This window comes from Panthera leo, chromosome B1, assembly GCF_018350215.1.
Source record: "Panthera leo isolate Ple1 chromosome B1, P.leo_Ple1_pat1.1, whole genome shotgun sequence".
Taxonomy (NCBI): Eukaryota; Metazoa; Chordata; class Mammalia; order Carnivora; family Felidae; genus Panthera; species Panthera leo.
Genome location: NC_056682.1, coordinates 101,079,505 through 101,099,009, shown reverse-complemented (window position 1 = coordinate 101,099,009; position 19,505 = coordinate 101,079,505). Strand labels below are relative to the sequence as shown.

Here is a 19,505-nt window from a genome sequence, read left to right as displayed (position 1 = left end):
ACCTTTTGACATTTGTGTAATTTTTCAGAGTAATTTTAACTATGAAAAATATTCAAATCAGGGCAGTTTTTATAAGGTATTGAAATAAGAATATATTGAGAAAATATGTAATAGTTTTTTATTGCTTTTGTTTGTTTATTTTTTGGTCTCAAGAGGTTGTGTTTATTTTCTGGTAACCTCGAAAAGCTGGGCATATACCTCAAAGCATCTCTGGTGTGCCAGTAATCTTAGGTTCCTTAAATTTATTCCCATTTCTTGTGCGGGCATATGTTTTCTAGGTCCTTTTATACTTTAGAAGGAATTTTTTCATTTGTTGTACTCTCTCATTCCAGTTTGTGACTGATCCAACGTTTTCAAAAGGTGTTTTAAAGAAAGTTTAGCCCGTTTACATACTAATGAAAGAAATTAAATTTTTAGTTGGAACTTTAGTTAGAGTTTTAGTATAGAAATATGGTAACTTTTACTTTCACATTATTGATTCACACTTAAATCTAAGGTATTAGGCTTTTAAGACCCTTCCATTAGTCCTTTTATCTTTCTAATCTTGCTCAATATTGCAGGGAAGAGAATATAGAACAAAACAGGTTGGAAAAGAAAACTTGGAAGAGTTATTTAGGGGTCCTTGAATATCTTACTTTTGGTGGAGAAAATCAGCTTTTATTCTATTTGATCATTGTCACAATTTCCATGATAGAGGATGCACAACTGGGGGAGACTAAACATTCTTTTGGTACATTATGGTCTAGGACAGATCCCTTTCTATCTAGTTTCTTGTGCTTCACAAGAAATGGTGGGTGTAATCATGGAAGTGAATTCCCTAGTGATCAAGAAGCAGAAGTGTCAGTGTGGATAACTTTGCTTCCTTTATTCTATTAGGTTATAATGAAGAGTCTGAATTACTATGTAGGCATTGCTTTGGACTTTCCCATCTCGACGAGGATTCATTCTTCAGTATCTTTTATCAAGCATTTTTTTTGACTTTCTAATACATTCATGCATTCTAGAAGGTTCTGGGATTCTTGTTGTCCAGAAACACACAATATGATAAAGGAAAGGGATTTGTGAACAACTACTTAACACAGTGGGATATGTACTCCTAAAACTTTGGAGAATGTAGTAACTTCTCCTGTGGGGAAAGGAATGCTGTGGTTATATGATTTAAGTTTTAATTTCACAAGTTAGAATAGTCCAGAAATTAAGTTGTGTCCTGAGACATTAAAGGGAATTGTGATAATGTAATTTACATACATACAGATGTAAATAGGACCATCTGCTTTTGTAGGCTGTGTGGTACCCCCAAGAACTTCAGGAAAATGACAAGAAGATTTGAGAGATCTGACATTACATTTAAATGAAATGTAGGTTTCATATATTTAAATGAAAAAGTTGTGAAAGGGTCAGAAGGTGGGATAGAGAGGGGCCTCCAGCCTGAAGTTATGTACATATGTATGTATGTATGTATGTATGTGGGACATATGTGGTACATACAAACAGTAAATAAATATTAACTTCTGTTAATGTGACTTAATAGTAATTTCAAATTGTAAGTATTGATCTTTTTCCCTCCAATCTAGCAATGAATCGGTTTATGAGAAAGTGATTTTTAAAAGATTAGCATTATAATTAGAGTGTAGGGAAAATATGTGGTTTTGTGTATACTGCCTTAAATACTAGTGTATGTTGTGTTATGTAGCATCATTCCTTACCTAGCAGAATAAGGTTTAAGAACAGTGTACTAGAATGTTTTTGCAACGTGTTTTTCTAAAGAGGCAGGGGATATAGTAGAAAATGGATTTTGAGGGTTGGACAGACTTTGGTCAAGTTCTTTGCCTTATCTGAGTCTTAGTTTTCCCCATTTGTAGATTGAGGGGGTTGTGGTAGATGGTATCTAAATGCCCTTGTAAATATGACATTCCCGAGGTAAAAGGGAAAACAAGAAAGAAATGGGGGGGGGGGGGTGGGGTGGACCAACGAAAGGATAGGAAGGATTAGAAAAAGGAAGGGGGAAAATAATACAGAAATAACCAAGTTACTCACTAAATATGGCCTGGCCTCATTAACTGCTTTCTTCATACATCTGTCTGGCCTTTCTGCCCTTCATTGTCTTCTCTTTTGTACCTGTTTGTCTGAATAACTGAAACTTAAGTGATTAGTTGGGGCTTTCTCCAATGGTGTTCTTAGAAATAATGACACAAAGCAGACTAAGGTCAGTTGTGAAGTTAACTGTATTTTCTCATTGAAACAGTTTTATAATTTCTGACTATGGATTTGGCATGAGTAAATTACAAATTTGGCTAATAGTACAACTCAGAAGGAAAGATAAAACAACTCTAAAACTCAGCGTTAAAAATAGTAGAATTATACTCCAAGTGCTATAGAATAGGCATAAATGTATCCCACATATTGAACACCCAGGGGTATTCCCATATATTACAATGTGTATATTGAGCATAGGAAGAATAAACCCAGCTGTATGGTAAATTTGAACTACTTAGTTATAAATAAAAAGAATTGAGCACTTAATGTATCCTACCTAAATTTAGAGGTTATTAGAAAATAATTTGAATGGGTTTCAGTCTTTTAAAATGACTACTACCTAGGGAAGTTTGAACTGCTTTTTTTTTTTTTTTTTTTTTCAAACATGTAGTTTCCTTGGGCAAATAGAAGCAGTTGCAATCATTACATTGATCTTAGAATTATACACAAAGTGGGGCAACCAGGTGGCTCAGTCAGTTAAGTGACCGACTTTGGCTCAGGTCATGATCTCGCAATTTGTGAGTTCAAGCCCCACGTCAGGCTCTGTGCTGGCACCTCAGAGCCTGGAGCCTGCTTTGGATTCTGTGTCTCCCTCTCCTTTTCATGCTCTCTCTCTCTCTCTCTCTCTCAAAAATAAATACAGGTTAAAAAAAATTTTTAAAAAAAATTATACACAAAGTTAGAATCACTGTTTTTATATAAAAAATTTTATTTAATGTTTATTTATTTTTGAGAGAGAGAGAGAGAGAGAGAGAGAGAGAGAGAGGGACAGAGCATGAGTGGGAGAGGGGCAGAGAGAGAGAGCGAGACACAGAATTCGAAGCAGGCTCCAGGCTCTGAGGTGTCAGCACAGAGCCTCACCCGGGGCTCAAACCCATGAACTGTGAGATTTTGACCTGAGCTGAAGTCAGATGCCCAACCGACTGAGCTATCCAGGTACCCCCTAGAATCACTGTTTTTTTAAAAAAGAATCAAGATAATACCTTAATATTTGGAGGTAGTGTTAATAATTGCTGGTACATAGTAAGTGCTCAGTAAGTATTTGATCTGATAAGAGTATGTGAAAGCTGGGAGACTTAATGAGAGTTAATCACCACCCCACTCCCCTTGAGTAATAAAAATGTTTATTAACCTGGTAGTTGAATCAGTTTTGTTTTTAAACACCTGTGAGATTCATCTCCCCGTCTCCTCTATTGCCTTCAGAAATCCCTGTCTGCGCTGAGGAAACAACTCCATGTGGTTATTGCTACCTTTATAAGTAGCAGTAAACAAAGTGTTCTGTGAATCCTTAAATAACTGCTGCTATTTTCTTGAAAATTCCAGTCCATTTTTGACTTCCCACTGACAAGCTTTCTTAGCTGTGGCTCTGGCTATGGACTTTATATTTTATTTAAAACCTGTGCTTTTCAGGAGGCATTTTCATTATTTACCAGTTGTACTGTGCTTAAGTGGACAGCTTGAGAATGTCCACTGGCATAGCTGGGAAGTAAGGCACTTTAACTTCCAGATTTGTGAGAACAGTGAGAGAGTCTAACTCCAGGAGATGTATTCATGAGTACATAGTTAATTTTGTCTCTTGGACAAAATTTTGTCTCTTGTCACTTGGAGAACTTAGTAAAAATTGGTGGGTGTGCCCCACTCCCAGAGTTTCTGATTCAGTCCTGGCCAGTGCCTGTGAATTCTCACAAGTTCCCAGCTGATGCTGTTGGTCTGGGGACTACATTTTAAAAGCCTCTGACTTAGGACATTGGTTCTTAAGCCTCATTATGCATCAGGTTCACCTGGGGAGCTACACACACACATTCCCTCTCCACATTTAATTAAGGGAAGTAGAGAACTGGAGCCAGTATTTATGTTTCCCAACTGATTTTGAAGCAGCCAGTTTTGTAGTTGCCTGTGAGCAAGTATTCTGAATCATTTAGGCCAGTGGTTCTCCACTTTAAACCTGTGTAAGAATCATGTGTAGAGTTTGTTAAAACACACTTCTGGGCCCTATCCTACTAGTTCATTAGGTCCAGGTGGGACCCAAGAATTTGCATTTCTATCAAGTTGTAGGTGATATCATTGCTGTGAGTCCAAGGGCTACCATTTGAGAAGCACTGATCTTAATCCACCAACTCTCTGACTTTTTGAGATTCTCTGTAACTGGTTAAATAACTGGATAAATTTAGAGACTGTAAATCTCTGACTACCTCTGATGGTGTTGGATTTTTCCCACAGTTAGTATGTTATATGATAGTATATAGTTATATGATAGTAACGTACTATTCCAAACTGTATCAATAACTCTCACTCTAGGAGAAAATAAGTGTCCAAATTTGTCTTGTAGGTATGTATAATGGTTCTGAATAAAACTTAAAAATGACAATTCTGAAAGATAGAAAAGTGACAAATAAGGAAACAGTTAAGAATTAACAGTTAAGAATACAAATAAAAATACGTATGTTTTTCCTAGAATGTTTGCTTGCTTAAGATTTGTGGACCTGTGTATTTGCGTTTTTTGGGCATTGGCTGTCTGATGGTTTTCCTTCTTCCTGGACTGCCTTCTAGTCAGGGAATCCTTGCCAATTTTAACAAAGAGTGGTGCACAGATGTCTAATAATAGCATACGTTAAAATGATTCGGAATTTCATGTAACCTAAGTGGATTATGTTTCCCACTGTTTTTGTAATCTAAAGGTTATTGTTTGTGGGATGTTGTTAATACAAAAGATCTAAGTCCCTATAGAATATTGAGATGTGCATACTTTTCCAGGATAGGTTTATAAGCTATTCCATAGTTTGTAAGAGTGATACTACATCTTCTAAAATATGTTTATCTCAATTGTTCTACTCTTTTACTCCAGTGTTATTAAATATTTTCTATATCTTTTAACTTTGTCTCCATAATGAATATGAAAGTTGGAAATACTACAGTAGTGTTGCTTTCAACACTTCGATCTTTTATCTGAGCAGATATAATGTTTAATGTTGAGGACTGGGTGTGAAACTTATTTTCAAATGTTATATTTTTTATAATTAATTTTTGAGCTAGAGTGTGGTTTGATATGTTGTGACTTGTCTAAAAGCCTAATGTTTTGTAGCTCACCTTTTTAAGCAAAGAGCAGCTGCATTTTGAAATGTTTTATCTCAAGTGGACAAGTTGTTTACAAGCTCAACTCTGACACATCCTGACATTTAATGTCTATGTTTGTATTTTTCCTAGGATTAGGCTGCCTTTCTAATTAATTAGTTGCATTAGCCTTTTATTAATTCCCTCAAAATTTACAGTGTTTTAAATTAACAACATAGATCAGCATACCACACTTTTTTGGAAAACATGAAATGTTAATTGTGTAGCAGAGACATGAATTATATAAACTCTGCTGAATGTTAGAAGATGCTTAGCAACAATGTTTTCCAAATATAGGGATTTATTATAAACTTGTCCTTCTATGGCTGCCTGTGCCATTTCAGGAGAGTGAATATAAATAGAGCTTGATTTCTTCAAGAAGTGAACTCAGTCATTTTGTTTACAGTGAAAGGAAGTACTTGCTTCACATTCTAAGAATTTATCTTTAGCATCCATGTTGATTACATATCATTTCAACATGTTCATACCAAATATTTGGGCCTTGATAAGATAATATCACAGGAAGAATTAAAACTCTCATTTAAACAATGATTTTGTCATTATTACACTTAAGTAGGTCTAGTAATAACACTGAGTCTAATTACTATAACATAACTTTTCTTGAGATGGAAAATTTTATCTGTCTTGTACCAGAGTTCTGAGATACTTATATCTATTACTCCCCTCTCCTACCCTTCACTAGTTTATTTCAACAGCAATTTATGGAGGATCTGCTACGCACCAAGTATGTAACAGTCCAGCTCTTATAAAAGGATTTTTCTCAAATTTTCCACCATTTTTTGAATTCTGCCAATGTTGTCTAAGTTAGAATAAAAATATTGATTGTGCAAAAATTTAGTAGTTTTAAATAAAGTCCAGGGAGCTAATAGGGTTTTGTGGAAAGCTTGTGGTGAGTTGTAGATTCAGATGCTACACTACCCATTTAATTTCTTGAATTGTTTTCTCACCTGCTAACCAGGATATATTTTTTTTAAGTGTTCTTATGAGGTTTAAAAATGTGGTCTGGCTGCCGTAGTTATGATTTTACAGACCCTTGGTTAAGTGTTGCTTTCTCTCTTTAAAAAAAAAAAAAAACAAACAACTCATATTTTGTGTGTGTGCATTTCTCTGATAGAAGATTATTTGGGTTTTAGCAATACTGGTGTTTTATGAAATATTCTTGGTTATCCTAATACAAGAGATGTTAGGGAAATCTGGCAGAATCCTTTACCTTGAAAGAGAAGTAGTTTTTCCTGAATTTGGATCAGTAAATGTCTTGCCCATCAATAACAAATGTAAACTAGAGGGGTGCCTGGGAAGCTCAGTCAGTTAAGCATCCTACTTCAGCTCAGGTCATGATCTCGTGGTTCGTGGGTTCGAGCAGCTCTGTGCTGACAGCTCAGAGCCTGGAGCCTGTTTCAGATTCTGTGTCTCCCTCTCTCTCTGCCCCTCCCTGCTCATGCTCTGTTTCTCTCTCTCAAAATAAATAAACATTAAAAAAAAAAAAAAAAAAAAAGAAATGTAAACTAGAGATAGTGTGTTAGAGCTTGTTTTGGGTCCCCTCCCTGCCAGATTTCCTTGCTGAATTTGGGAGCTTTCATATCATACATAGGCAGAGTCACAATCTCTTCCCTCCCCTCCCTGCCCAGCGTGTGAGTCTGCTGCAGGCCAGTAGTAGAGCAACAAAATTAAGTCGATGTACTGTATATTACAATTATCATTATCATTAATGCATTTTGTAATGGATCATGTCTTTATTATTGTAGCTGAATAAATAAGTAATTATGTGGTACAAAATCTCATGAAACAATGAATTTTCTCTTATGTTTTGTAATTCTGATATTTAATGATAGTTTTACTTGTGATGCTGGGAAAAACTACTGCATAAATACTGTGGATTTTATATAAAAGATGGATTTTTTTGTTGTTGGTCAGTGAATTGAATATCTTAATGTTACTTTTGCTTTTTATTTGAAAGGACTGGAGCTGAATGGTTTGTTTCAGAAAAACAGGTGGTAGTTTTGATTCTATTTAAATTCTCAGTGATGTATACCAAATACTTCACTAGTGGAAAGTTTTCTTAATTGTCTTGCCAAGAGTATAAAAGTAGGAAACTTGAGGAAAGTTTTTCTTCCTAATTAAAGCAATCACAAAAGTGAAATAAGTCTATCTAAATAAGATATTTCTAAGAGTTATTATTTATTTATTTTACTCTTTCTTTGTCAGATCCTGTAAGCTTGATTTTCAAAATTTATTCAGAATTTGAGCTTTAAAAAAAAAACAAAACAGCTGTTTCCACTGCTCTTATCTGGACTATTGTGATATCATCTCCTGCTCACTGGGTCCTCCATCCTTTGTTATATTTACATTGTCTGAGGTGCAGGACTTGAATTGTAGGTTTTGGAGATGAAGAGAGCCTTGGTTAGATTTGGGAGTTGTCAGCAATTAGATGGTGACTGAAGCCATTGAAATGAATGAAATCGCTTAGAGTGACTGGAGTTCATTCATTTATTTATTTATTGAGCCATACACTGCACTGGGTGCTGGGGCTGCCCCAGTGAACAAGGCAGACCTGGACCCTCTCTTCTTAGGGCTCAAGATGCCTAAGGAAGTACTGCAGAGTAATAGGTAATTACAGTACAGTGTGTTGGGTGTTTGTGATTCATCAGGGAGGTTTTAGAATGATAATGAAGAGAGAGCAGGGACTGGCAAGTGGCTAGAGAATTGGAAAGAGAACTGAAAAAGTGTTGACTCAAATAAGGGAAGATTTCAGAGAGGAAGTAATTAGAAATAGTGTTGTATTAGTTACCAATAATCCATTGTGTCAGCCATTGTTTGAAGTGCCTTACATGTATTAATGCATGTTTTACTCACTGCATCCCTTACAAAGTTATCTTCGTTTTATAGGTGAGGAGACTTAGGTCTGAGAGCTTAAGGAACGCTCACAAGATCATACAGGAGATAAATAGTGGAGCTAGGAACACAACAGTATTAGAGACTGACCAGAGTGACATCAGTTGCTTAGTTTCTTACCTGGGAAGTCTTCATGGCCTTAGAAGAGAGTAGTTCTAGTAGGATCCTGTTGCTAGCTCCTAGACTGCAATAAATTGAGGGGTGATTGAAAGTTGAGGGAACAGAGATAGTCCTTGTGAATTACTTTTTCAATTTTAATGTTATTATTTAGAGTTTTGTACCTTCCATAAAAAAGGGATGATATAGTAGGCCTGCCCTCTGCCTTTGCCACATCTGTGCCCTCTTTTCCTCCTCAGGTCAAAACCAGATCAGGTTATATTCCATCATTATCTTCCTGGTTCCTTCTTTCTGATCTGGGCCTTGCTCTAGTCTACCAAGCCATAGATCTTCAACTTGTCTTGGCAGAAGAATTGTACTCTAGTCAACTATCTTTTTTTTTTTTTTTCTTAATGTTTATTTATATTTGAAGGAGAGAGAGAGACAGAGTGTGAATGGCGAGGGGCAGAGAGAGAGGGACACATAGAAACCAAAGCAGGCTTCAGGCTCCAAGCTGTCAGCACAGAGCCCAACGTGGGGCTCAAACTCACAAGCCATGAGATCATGACCTTAGCCGAAGTTGGATGCCCAATTGACTGAGCCACCCAGGCGCCCCTCCCCCCCCCTTTTTTTAAGTCAGCATTTTAATAAGCTTGGTAAGCCAAGTAAGTGAATAATTTGACACTAAAAATTTGGAACTAAAAGCTATATTTTCAGGAAAGTTTGTTAAACCTGGGACTAGTGAAGTGAATTAATCCTGACATTTTAGAACTAGACCTTCTCAGAAATCATTTAGTACATTTCCTTATTTCACGGATGAGGATAGACTATGTGATCTATCAAGGCTCAAGCAGTGAGGGAAATCTTGGCCCAGGATTTGGGTCTTGAGACCAGTGTGCCTTCTGTAGTGCCATTACATTTAAAAACAACTTTTGAAAGTGATAGTGGCCTCAGAATAGACCTGGCTTCTGCAGGCAGCTTACATTACACCAAACACTTGAAATATAAATAAAGCAAGAACCACAATACCTTCTTTGGGGGTTTTGTTTGATTTCTTTTCTATTAACAAGCAGTGAGAAATGGAACTCTCCCAGTGATATATCAAGTGATACTTATCACCTTGTCTATACCTAATATTAAGTTGAGGGAGAGTAAAGACTCCAGATAAAACAGAAATTGTCTGTAGTTTGGATATTTTGAAGAAAATATGTGTTAAAAAAGGAGACATAGATTTCGTTAAAGTTGCTTTTAGTCTTCATGTGCCTGAGAAAATTTTATGTTCAACTTTTACAATTCAAATCTGAGATCCAGATGCCATGTTTCATGTTACTCTTTCACATAATTAAATGTCTGTAGGGTAGGTGGTAATTCTGAAAAGCATTAGCCCTGTGATCAGTTTAAGTTCATTATTAGCTTCCAGTGAAGCGACTTAAATGCAGAGTCTCAAAAATAATATAATTTAGTCAGCATAGAGTATAAAATTGTTAGATTCCATATGTGTGGGGCGAGATGATGTTTGTTGATTGAATCTGGAGCAGATGGTTTTGAAGAACATGAATGTAGAATAATTGCTCTCGTCCAGAAATGATTATATCTGGACAGTGATGTGGGGCTTAAGGGGAGAACATGTTTTAGACTGGAAAGAATGTGTTGGTATTAGGATTGCCTGAAGCATTTTGACTTTTCTTCATTGTGTCTTGTTTTCCATTCTCAAAAGTTTTGAGAGCATTGGAAAATAAAATAATTAAAACAAAATGACAAATTTATTGTTTAATTAGCTACACCTGTTTTTGTCTCAAAGTTGTGTTTTTTAAGAACATAGACATATTGCTTCTGTTTTTGTTTACATTTTTAAAATTAACTTTAAACTTAGTAAGGAAAGGAAATGTCATAGATTGCTTGCCCTAAGCTATAGTCACTGATGGTGTACATGTGTCCATTTGCTCCTCTAGTTAATTGTTTACTTCTGGTTTATAAAAATACACGTGTTTTTAAAAACTTAATTTCTTGGCATAGATTCTAATATGGCCTCATTAAGAATGGTTGATGTCCAATAAACATTTTAAAAGCTGAAAAAATAATTTATATAAAATACATTTTATTTTTTCCATTTAATACTAAGTGAGATAACAGATGACCAAAGAGGTGAAGTTTTATGTAAAGTGACACCTGAGCTAGAGGCAGATCTAGGACCACAGAGAATTGGTTGCATTAATATGATAGCTCCAGGGATCTTTAATTTTTGTAAGCTCTGATATACATTTAACATTTAATTCATATAAATTCTGTTTCAACTTGGACATTATTATCAAATAGCATTTGTATAAAGTAGAGTAGCTCTATATAGAGTCTAGAATCATGCAACCTTAGATTGGGAAAGAATCTGAAGGCCTATGGCAGGAATTTCTTGGATCCCTTAAGTTTTTTTTAGCTTTCGCAAATCTGTAATTTTCCATTATTCTTTTTCCATTTCTGACAGTGCTATTTTTTATCTTCTCACTATCTACAAATAAATTAATAGAGCTGGATTTAGGTTTATTTAAAACATGTTCTTTTATATTTTTTAAGTGTGAACTCTTTTAAGGACAGGGATTTTGTCTTTTATTGTTCAACAGCGTCTTATAATCTCTCAGATTATACTCATTCTTGTCCAAAGGCCTTTGTTTTTTGTTGTTTTTTTTAAAATGTTTATTTATTTTTGAGAGTGAGAGACACAGAGTGTGAATGAGAAGGGGCAGAAAGAGAGGGAAACACAGAATCTGAAGCAGGCTCTATGCTCTGAGCTGTCAGCACAGAGCCTGATGCAGGGCTTGAACTCATGAACCCTGAGATCATCACCTGAGCCAAAGTTGGATGCTTAACCAACTAAGCTACCCCAGCACCCCCAAAGGCCTTTGTATATGCTATTCCCTCTGCCTTTAGTACCTTTCTGCCTCTGTGGCCCCAGTTCTCATGTTACCAGTTTAATATCAAGTCATTTTTCAGGTCTAATGACTTGAAGTTGGGCACACATTTTACTCTGTCTTCGTTTGTGAAGTAAAGAATATGCTAAATGATTTCTGTGAGGGTTGTCTAACTCTTAACTGTTACTAATCCCACAAAACTGGGTTAGATGTCTCAGACATGTATTTTTGTACCATTTTGTTCTTTCCATGTCTAAGTACTTGACACAGTTTGTAGTAATTGTTATGTGTCTTCTCTATTAGATTGTTAGCACTATGAGAGGCTTATCTGCTTCTTGTTCTTGTGTACTCTCACATGTAAGAGCTCAATATATTTGTTGAATACTTTATATTTAGGAGGTACTCAGTGAATATTTTGAGTGAGTGAATAGATGAATTAATTTTGAAGAAGAGTGCCTATGAAAGAGTAACTTGTGGTCAATGCATATATATTTTCTAAGTGGCTTTATGATAGAATATTTTGGTAGTTGCTTTGCTTTAGTATGAACTGTAACTGAGTTGGCAAACAGGTAATGCAGGTACAGCATAGTGCTTGTCTTATTGAGAATTGTTTGTGTTTTTTTTTAATACTTTTAGTTTGGAGGCGCTTGGGTGACTCAGTGGTTAACTGACTTCAGCTCAGGTGATGGTCTCATAGCTCGTAGGTTTGAGCCTTGCTTCGGGCTCTGGGCTGACAGCTCAGAGCCTGGAGCCTGCTTCAGATTCTGTGTCTCTCTGCCACTACTACCCTGCTTGTACTCTGTCTCTCTCTCAGTCTCTCTCAAAAATAAATATTAAACAAAATTTAAATATTTATAAAAAAAAAAAAAGGGGGGGTGCCTGGGTGGCTCAGTTGGTTAAACGTACAACTGAGGTCATGATCTCACACTTTGTGAGTTCGAGCCCCACATCAGGCTCTGTGCTGACACCTCACAGCCTGGAGCCTGCTTCAGATTCTGTGTCTCCCTCTCTCTCTGCCCCTCCCCTGATCATGCTGTGTCTCTCTCTATCACTCAGAAATAATTAAAAATTAAAAAAAAATAAAAAAAAATACTTTCAGTTTAAACATAAGGAATGCTTTTATCTCTCCTCAAGTCCTGTTCTTTACTTCTTTCTCACCCCTGCTCCCATATCAAACACACATTTGTATAAACATATTCTGACAAATAAATACTCATTGTGAGGACTGTAAATCATATATACAATCCATATTTTGCAAAGTAGTATATTTTGCATACAAATCAACTTTTAGTAAGTCCTCGCTGATACTAAGACTGATTAAGGCTTCTGTATAAACAATTCACAGAATCTTTTTTACTGATTTACTTTGTCATCATGGTTTTAATTATTCTGATAAAGTGCTCTAAATAAAAATTATTACATTCATATTTTAGCAGTGAAATACTAAGGGGTAAAGTTCATTTTGTGTGTGTGTGTTTTGTGTATGAATAGATATATATGGTTGCTTAGATTTGAAGTTAATCACTTTATTTTTTTGAGAGAGTGCCTGCACAAGTTGGGAAGAGCAGAGGGAGCAGGAGAGAGAGAAGCTTAAGCAGGCTGCATGTCCAGCACCGAGCCCCACATGGGGCTTGATCTCATGACAGGAAGATCATGATCTGAGCTGAAATCAAGAGTTGGACAATTAACCAGCTGAACCACCCAGGCACCCCTAAAGTCAGTCACTTTAGACTTAAGTTTGTAATTTCTGAAACTACCAGCTTTCAGTGTTATTTCAACCAGCTTCTATGTTGTAGCTTTATTTGTAGTTTTATTTTCCTTTTGCTTCACTTTTTACATAATCTAATTTAAAAAAGAAAACTCCTTTCTCAAATATGACATATGTACAGAAAAATGTATAAATTATAAGATCCATGAATTTTCCAAAGTGAATACACTCATGTAACCACTACTCAAGCCAGGATAGAAAGCCTTACTGGTGCCCTGGAACCACCATCAGATCTTCTCCCATACACTACTCCTCACCTCAACCCAAAAAGCAACGACTCTTCTGGCTTCTAATACCATAGATTAGTTTCGCCTTTTTGTGTTGTTTTCTTTCACTCATAATATGGTATAAGAGTTTTGTCATTTTATTCTGCTAGCAATAGCTCATTTTTATTGCTGTATTCTACTATATAAATGTTACGAGTGATGATGCTGTGAATATTCTTGCATGTATCTTTAGATTTACAAAGGTACATATTTCTCCTTGCAATATACCTAGTAGTGGAATTGTTGAGTTACAGGATATGTATTTGTTCTCATTAATAAGTATTGTGAAAAGTTTTCTGTGGTGATTATATCAAATTACTCTTTCACACTAGTGTGTGAAAATTCAAGTATCATCTCATCCTTTCTGACATTTGGTGTGTTTTTAATTGCTGCATTTTATTTTTCTGATGACTTATGTTGATTACCTTTTTATGTATGTGTTGTCTATTTAGATATCCTCTGTAACATGCCTATTCAAATATCTATTCAATTTTTCTCTCGTGTTGCTCTTTAAAAAAAAATAATTGATTAATTGATTTGTAGGAATTCTTAGGATAATTTGGTTATGAGACCTTCAGAGATATATGTGTGTGTGTGTGTGTGTGTGTGTGTGTGTGTGTGTATGTGTATGTGTGTATATATATATATATTTAAAATGCCTTCCTACCTTCCACCCTAATTTTTATTTTCTTCATATAGTTTTTGGCGGAACAGAAGTTTGTAACTATTACATATTTGTTATGATATATATATATCATATATATATCATGTATATATATATGATATATATATACATGATATATATATCATTTATATATACATGATATATATATATATCATGTATATATATATGATATATATATATTATTTATATATATATATAAATATAACCAATATAAATATAACCAACATATTAATATAAATATAACCAATAAATATAACCAATATAAATATAACCAAATAACTATTACATATTTGTTATGATATATATTTATATCATTTACATATATGATATATATATATATCATTTATATATATATAAATATAACCAATCCTGTTTATCAGTACTTTCCTTTGTGGCTAGTGATTTTTGAATCCTCTTTAAGAAATCTATGTCAGTTCCACTGTCATGAATATTTTATATTATCTTCTTTCATTGTAAAGATGCTTTATTGTCTTACCTTTCACATTACCATCTATAATTGACTCACTTTTTCTATGTAGATAATAAGTTGTACCAGACCAGTTAATGAAATGACAGTCTGTCTTTCCTACTCTGCAGTGGTACCTTTGTCATAAATCAAGAGTTTGAGTTTGTTTTGAATTCTCTGTTCTGTTTCCTTGATCTCTCTTTATCCTTGTGTAAAATACTGAAATGATTTTAATCACATCAGCTTTATTAAAAGCCTTAATTTCTGGAGGGTAAGTGCTCCTTTTTTTTTCATCAAGTTTGTCTTGACTATTCTCGACCCTTTACATTTGCTTATAACTTGAAAAATGAGTTTGGTAGGCTCCCTTCACCCTAAACTGAACTTTGACTGAAAATTTTAAATCTCTAGATCAATCTGAGGAGAGTTCAAAGGTTAACTTCACAATCCATGAACATGGTAGATCTCTTCACTTATTTTAAGTCTTTAATTTCTCTCATAGTTTTTTGTGAAGTCTTGCATAAATATACATTATATTTATTCTTAGGTATTTAGGTTTTTATAAATGCAGTTAAAAATGGCATCAAAATTTCACTTTATAATTGTTTTTTTCGCTGTTACCTAGGAAAAGTAAATTTTTGTGTATTGACTTTGTGTCTACCTGCCTTGCTAAATTCACTTATTTTAATAGTGTGTATGTAGATTCTTTGAGTTTTCTATGTATATGATGTTACATAACTTTACATGTATACAGTCTGCTGATAATGACAGTTTTATTTCATTCTTTTTAATCTCTACACTTATTATTTCTTGTTCTTGCTTTATTGCACTGGTTATGGTTTCTAACATAGTATTTAACATAAGCAGTAACAACAGTTATTCTTATCTCATTCTTTATCCTAGGGAGAAAGTTTCTAATATTTTTCAGTTAGGAATTATATTCACTCTATGTTTTTTGCAGCTAATCTGGTAAAGGATTTCTGTCTATTCCTAGTTTGTTTTATAATTAATATTGATTTTTTTTATCATATTATCTGTGCCTATTGAGATAATCCTATTGTTTCTCTTCTATTAATGTGGAGAAGGTGTTGATTGATTTTCAAATATGAAACCAACCTCATATTCTTGGAACATAACCATCTTGTCATGATGTATAATCCTTTATTTATATATTTACATTTTTGCTGATGTTTTGTTCAGGATATTTGTACCTATGTCCATGAGAGAGATTTGTTTATAATTTTTTTTTCATATAATACACTCATCAGATTTGAGGAACAAGGTTTTGCTGGCCTTATGAGTCAATTTAGGAATTGTTTATTTTTTCTCTGGAAGAGTTTTTGTAAGCTTAGTATTATATTCATCCTTAAATAGTAGTGTTTTCCAGTGGAGCCATTTGTGTTTGGAATTTTGTCTGTGGTTAAAGTTTTAATTACAGAATTAATTTATTTAATAACTATTGGAATATTCAGTTATGTACTTTTTTTGTTTGCATGTTAGTTTTGGTAAGATTTCTCCTAGAAATTTGTTCATATGAAATTTCTTATTATTTACTATAAGATTATTCCTGGTATCTTGTTAGCTTTTCAATATCTGTAGGTTCTGTAGTGATGTCTCCTATTTCAATATTGATATTGGTAATGTGTGCCTTCTCTCACATTGCCTTGATTCATATGCCAGAGTTTTCTCAGTTTTATTAGCCTTTTCAGAGAATAAACTTTGGCTTTTAATGTTTATTTATTTTTGAGAGAGAGAAAGACAGCGTGCACAGGCACAAACAGGGGAGGAGCAGAGAGAGAGGGAAACACAGAATCCTAAGCAGGCTCCAGGTTCTGTCAGCACAGAACCAAACGCGGGGCTTGAACTTTCAAGCTGTGAGATCATGACCTGAGCCGAAGTTGGATGCCCAACCAACTGAGCCACCAGGGTGCCCCTTGGCTTTAATATTTTTTATTTGTATGTTTGTTTTCTATTGTATTAACTTCTTTATTATTTCCCTCCTACTGTTTTTCTTTTTTGGTTTATTTTATTGTTCATTTTAGAAGATGAGGACCTTATTGACTTCAGTCTTTTTTCCTTTTCTAATATGTGCATTATGCCTGTTACTATTTTTTTAAGTACAGCTTTAGCAGCATTCCACAAATTTTCATGTTATATTTTCATTATTATTTAGTTTTTAAAAATTACAATTTTTATTGGATTTTTTCTTTTGATCCATAAGTTATTTGGAAATATATTGATTAATTTCTAAATATTTATGTATTTTTTGGTGTCTTTTTGTTACTGATTTTGCTATTAATTCTGTGGTCAGAGAACATATGCTTTCTGATTTTATTACTTGAAACATACAGAGTTGCTTTGTGTCTCAGCCTGTGTCAGTTTTGGTATATCTTCCAGTTATACTTGAAATCTGTTTTATTATTTTGGAAATTTTTTTTCTATATATGCCAATTAGGATAAGTGGGTTAATTTTGTTTTTATATCTTGTAACTATGTCTATCTATAAATATGTAATTTGGGCTGCTGAGGGAAATGTGTTAAAGTCTGTAAGTAACTTGGTTGCACATTTGTCCATTTCTCCTTTCACTGTGCTTAATTTTGTTTTTTATATTGTGAGACTTTTGTTACTAAGTAGGTATTAATTTAGAATTTTATACATTCTTGGTGGACTGACCTTTTTGTTATTCTGAAATATCTAGCAATACCTCTTGCTTAAAGTCTGATAGTAGATAAAGCAGCATTATTTTATTTTTATGTTTGCATGGTATTTCTTTATTCTTTTACTTTCAATCTTTTCTATCTTTATATTTTCAGAACATATCTTTTGTAAATAGCACAAATTTGGGTTTTATTTTTTTAATCCATCTAATGCTGTCTCAATTCAAGTACATATTATGTTTAAATTTGGGTACTATCTTAAATAGTTAGATTTAACCTGTCTTCTATTTGTCCCATCTGTTTTATGTCCCCCACCCTTGTCTTGCTTTCTCTTGAAATGGACAAGTATTTTTATTATTTTATTTTCCTCTTGCTATCTTTTTAGTTATACATTTTAACTTGTTTTTTAGTGTTTATCTTACATATTATATTTCCTTGGCTCATCAAAGATTAATATAGAATTGTTCAAACACTTTGGGAACACTTTGATTCTCTTTACCCTCAAAACATTGTTTAAAAAATTTTTTTTTAATGTTTACTTATTTTTGAGACAGAGGGAGACAGAGCATGAACAGGGGAGGGTCAGAGAGAGAGGGAGACACAGAATCTGAAACAGGCTCCAGGCTCTAAGCTGTCAGCACAGAGCCCAACGTGGGGCTTGAACTCACGGACTGTGAGATCATGACCTGAGCCGAAGTCGGATGCTTAACCGACCAAGCCACCCAGGCACCCCTCAAAACATTGTTTTATACAATTATTCATTTATATTTATCTACATATTCAGGATCCCTATGACCATGCCCAAGTTTGATGCTTCACCAGCAGGAGTCACAGGACTTAGCATATAGTTATACTGACAGTTCTGATTTACTACAATGCAAAGGATACAAGGTAGATTTTAGCAAAGGGAAAAGGTTCATGGGGCAAGTTGTGGAGGAAGCCTGGTGCAAACTTCCAAGAGTCCTCTCCCAGTAAAGTAGCACAAGACATATGTAATTCCTGTAGCAATGAGTTGAGACAGCATGTATGAAATGTTGTCTACCAGGAAAACTCATTAGAGTCCCAATGCCTATGGATCCACACAATGAGCCAATTTTCCCATTATTCATTTGTCAGCTACTAAATAGCCTGTGCTTTCTTCCCTCATTGATTTGTGATATATTATCACAAGTTTATCATATATTAAATTATATGTATATGAATCTGTCTCTGAACTATGCCCTGTTGTGGTCTTTTTAGTTTTATAATTTTTTTTTTTTTTTTTGAGAGAGTGTGTGTACATGAGCAGGGGAGGCGTGGGGGGGTGGGGGGGAAGAGAGAGAGAGAGAGAGAGAAAGAAAATCTTAAGCACAAGCCCAATGTAGGGCTCCGTCTCACCACCATGAGATCATGATCTGAGCCAAAATCAAGAGTTGGATGCTTAACCGACTAAGCCACCCAGGTGCCCCAGTTTTATAACTTTTACACACTATTTTTTATTTTTTTTAATTTATTTTTAAAATTTTTATTTACTTTTGAGAGAGAGAGTGTGCATGTGAATGGGGGAGGGGCAGAGAGAGCTGGGGACACAGGATGAAGTGGGTTCTGTGCTGACAGCAGAGAGTCCTATGCGGGGCTCAAACTCACGATGTGTGAGATTATGACCAGAGCCAAAGTCAGACGCTTAACTGACTGAGCTACCCAGATGCCCCACATGCTATTTTTAATACTGTTAATTGTAGTATATCTTAATGTCTGGTAAGATAAATTCTGCTTATTTATTTGCATTATTGTTGATTTAGTTATATATAGACCTTAATTCCTTAATACTGTTTTCAGGGAAGATTTATTCTAATTTACCTGCTGATATGCAATCAACATTTTGATTGGGATTGCATTTAAAATAAGTAGATTGTTTTGAATATAACGGACATTTTTATGGTATTGTCATCCCATTCAAGGACCTAGAATGTCTTTTATTCATATTTTTCTCTTTGTTAAAATTTATCCATAGAAGTCTTGTATGTCTTGTAGGTTGATACCCAGTTAATTTATCAGTTTTGTGATTATTGCGAATGCTGGTTTTTTTTTTTAATGGTATTTTAAATTTGTTCTTCTTGGTGTAGAGAAATTTTATATTGATAATTTTTTTTTTTTTTTTTTTTTTTTTTTTTGGTCTTCAGCCTTGTTTAACTCTTATTAATTCTAATAGTTTTCTTTTAATTGTTTTGGCTTTTCTGGGTAGATGATTGTCATGTGTGAGTAATGGAAATTTTATCTCTTTCCATCCTTTTACCATTCTTTCACTTTTCTTTTTTCTATTCTTTTATTTATTTATTTATATATTTTTTTAGTTTTTAAATTTACATCCAAATAAGTTAGCATATAGTGCAACAGTGATTTCAGG

General features: G+C 34.3%; 1 protein-coding gene across 8 annotated transcripts in view; it reads left to right on the top strand.

Moving 5' to 3' along the window:
- SPATA5 (spermatogenesis associated 5) overlaps window positions 1-19,505 on the top strand; it is a 355,585-nt gene that overhangs the window by 19,525 nt on the left and 316,555 nt on the right. The gene's annotated exons all lie outside the window — the stretch shown is intronic.